We start from the raw sequence: 4,142 nt of genomic DNA on the forward strand, positions 1-4,142 counted from the left end.
TCTCCCCTGCCTCCATCATTCTTCTGCCAACCTTCCTCTTGTTGTATATTGCCTTCTCTGTCATCCAAATTAACATGTGTCTACACTCTAACCAATGAATTATTCTCCATTCCCTCTCATCCATGGTAACCATCAAAGAACGTTTCTTCTAGTGTGAAGATCTTTTGATTTTTTACAATAGTGGTCTTATACAATAGTTGTCCTTTTGTTATTGGTTAATTTCACTCAGCAGATTGTCCACCAGGTTCATCCATGTCATCAGGTGTTTCTTAGCTTCATTGTCATTCTTCTGTGTTGCATAGTAGTCATTGTGTCTATGTACTAAAGTTTTTTTTTAAATCCATTTTCCCATTGATGACATTTAGGTTGACTCCATCTTTTTGCTATTGTGACTAGTGCTGTGATGAGCATCCGTGTGCATACATCTATTCGTGCTACAACTTGTATTCTCTGGGAGATCTACCAAGCAGATGAATTGCTGAGTCGTATGGTATTTCTATTTCCAAGTTTTTGAGGAGCCACCATACCATTTTGCACAGTGGGTACACCATTTTACAGTCCTACCAACAGAATAGGAAGGTTCCAGTGTCTCCACAACCTCACCAGCATTTGTTTCTGTTTTATTATTTCTTCTTCTGGTGGCTGTAGACTTACTTTGCTGGTATTTTCTTAATTGTTGGTGATTTTGGGATGAAGTATTGATTTGGATTCTTCTTTTTGAATGTGTGTGTTTATTGCTGTAAATTGCCCAAAGGTTTTGTATGCTGTGTTTCCAATCTTGTTTGCTTCAAGGAATTTAAAATGGTTATTTCTTATTTCTTCTATGGTGGTGGTGGTTATGTGCTGTAGAGTTGGTTATGACTCATAGTGGCCTTGTATAGTGTTTCTGAGGTTGTAAATCTTTACAGGAGCAGAAAGCCTCATCTTTCTCCCTCAGAACAGCTGGTAGTTTCAAACTGCTGACCTTAAGGTTAGCAGCCTGACTCATAACCACTACGCTACCAGAGCTCCTTATTTCTTCTATTACCTAGTAGTTTTTAAGCAAGGTATTATTCAATTCCCATCTATTTGATTTTCCCCCCTTTCTATTCCTACTGTTGATTTCTAATTTTATAGCATTGTGATCGGAGAAGAAGCTTCATAGTATTTCAATGTTTTTAGATATATTGAGGCTTGCTTTGTGATCTAACATATGGTCTATGTACAGTGGAAATGAATATATATTGTGCTGTTGTTGGGTGGAGTGTTCTGCGTAAGTCTATGGGGTCAATTTTGTTGATTGTATTGTTTAGTTCTTCTGTGTCATTGCTGAGTTTCTTTCTAGGTCTTCTGTCCTTCATCGAAAGTGGTGTATTAAAATATTCTACTATTAATAAACAACCATTATTGTAGAGTTTCATCATTTCTGTTAGTTTGATTTATGCATTTTGAGGCTCTTTCATGGGAGCATAGATAAACCCTTGAATCATGATAATGTCATTTTTCTCTTATGTTGATTTTTGCCTTAAAGTCTATTTTATTAGAAATTAATATTGCCACTCCTGCTTGGTTTTGGTTGTTGTTAGCTTGATATATTTCTTCTATTCTCTCTTTTTAAAAGAGGAATGATATCACATTCATAATCAAAAAGAACATTTCAAGGTCTGTCCTGAAATGTGTATGCATACACCTGCAAGATAGACCAGTTAATACCAACATTATTCAAATTTATGCACCAACCACTAAAGTCAGTGATGATGAAATTGAAGAATTCTACCAATTTCTTCAGTCTGAAATTGATCAAACATACAGTCAAGATGTACTGATAATTACTGGTGATTGGAATGCAAAGGTTAAAAACAAAGAGGAAGGATCAGTAGTTGGAAAATACGGCCTGGTGATAGAAATGATGCTGGAGATTGCATGACGGAATTTTGCAAGACCAAACACTTCTTCATTGCAAATACCTTTTTTGAAGCAACATAACAGACAACTATACACATGGACTTCACAAGATGGAATGCACAGAAATAAAATCAACTACATCTGTGGAAAGAGGCATATCTGTGGAAAAGCTCCATATCATCAGCCAAAACAAGGCCAGGGGCAGACTGTGGAACAGCCCAACAATTGCTCATGTGCAAGTTTAGGCTGAAGCTGAAGAAAATTAAAACAAGTCCACAAGAATTAAAATGTGACCTTGAACATATTCCATATGAATTTAGAGATCATCTGAAGAACTAATTTGATGAATTAGACACTGAAGACCAAAGACCAGAAGAGTTGTGGGATGACATCAAGAACATCATACAGGAAGAAAGCAAAAGGTCATTAAGAAGATAAGAAAGAAGGAAGAGACCAAAATGGATATCAGAAGAGACTCCAAAACTTGCTCTTCAGTGTAGAGAGACTAAAGCAAATGGAAGAAATGAGGAGATTAAAAACTTGAAAAAAAAAAAACATTTCAAAGGGCAGCTTGAGGAGACAGAGTCAAAAATTATAATGAAATGTGCAAAGACCTGGAGGTAGAAACTAAAAGGGAAGGACTCACTCAGCATTTCTCAAGCTGAGGGAACTGAAGAAAAAAATGCAAGCCTCAACTTGCAATATTGAAGGATTCTATGGGCAAAATATTGAATGATGCAGAAAGCATCAAAAGAAGATGGAAGGAATACACAGAATCACGGTACCAAAATCAAATGGTTGATGATCATCCATTTCAAGAGCTAGTATATGATCAAGAGCCAATGATCCTGAAGGAAGAAGCCCAAGGTTCATTGAAGTCATAGGCAAACAACAAGACACCTGGAATTGATGGAATACAAATTGAAATCTTTCAACAAATTGATATGGCCCCGGAGGCACTAATTCATCTGTGCCAAGAAGTTTTGAAGGCAACTACCTGGCCAAATGACTGGAAGAGATCCATATCAGTGCACATTCGAAAGAGAGGTGACCCAAAGGCACGTAGAAATCATTGGACAATATTATCAATATCGCATGTGAGTAAAATCTTGCTAAAGATCATTAAAAAATGGCTGCAACCATACATTGACAGAGAACTGCTGGCGGTTCATGCTAGATTTAGATGAGGACATGGAATGAGGGGTATCATTGCTGATGTCAGATGGAGCTTGGCTAAAAGCAGAGACTATTAGAAAGATGTTTACCTGTGCTTTATTGACTATGACAAGGCTTTTGATTGTGTGGATCATGGTAAGATATGGACAATATTGTGGAGAATGAGTGTTCCGGAACACTTAATTGTGCTCATGAGGAACCTGAACATAAAACAAGAAGCAATTATTTGAACAAAACAAGGGAACACTGAATGGTTTAAAAGTAGGAAAGGTGTGTGCCAGGGTTATGATCTTTCAACATACTCGTTGTTGTTGTTAAGTGCCGTGGAGTCGGTTCCGACTCATAGCGACCCTACACAGGGTTTCCGAGGCTGTAAATCTTTACAGGAGCAGACCGCCTCATCTTTCTCCCACGGAACCGCTGGTAGTTTCGAACTGCTGACCTTGTGGCTCACAGCCCTATTCGTAACCACTATGCTACGAGAGCTCCTTTTCAACATACTTACTCATTCTTTACGGTGAGCACATGATCCAAAAAGCTGGATTATAAAAAGAATGTGGCATCAGGATTAGAGGATTCATTGATAACCTGTGATATGCAGATAATACAGCCTTGTTGCTGAAATCAAAGAGGACTTAAAATAATTACTGATGAAGATCAAAAACCACAGCCTTGGGTATGGGTTGCACCTCAATGTAAAGAAAATAATGCATAGGGTTTCTGAGGAGCACTTGGTGGGTTTGAACTGCCGATTTTGTGGTTTGTAGTCCAGTGCTGATCATACCATAATACCAGGTAACTTTAATTAACTGAGAGAAAGAGAAAGCAGCAGATGAAAGCAAGGAGAACACAGATAAAACTACAATAATTCAGGGAAACATTATGAGAACAACAGACAAAATAAATTTAGAAACAATACAAAACCTTTAATAGAAATCCAGAAGGTCAATACTAAGATTTCAGAAATGGATAATACATTGAAAGGATAAAAGAATAAGTTTAAATTAATGGAAGATGAATTAGTAAACTTGAAGTCAAATCTCTCAATACTAGTCTACTAAAAGAAAAATCAGAAGAAAGAA

The sequence above is a fragment of the Chrysochloris asiatica genome, unplaced genomic scaffold (assembly GCF_000296735.1).
Source record: "Chrysochloris asiatica unplaced genomic scaffold, ChrAsi1.0 scaffold00007, whole genome shotgun sequence".
NCBI classification, from domain to species: domain Eukaryota; kingdom Metazoa; phylum Chordata; class Mammalia; order Afrosoricida; family Chrysochloridae; genus Chrysochloris; species Chrysochloris asiatica.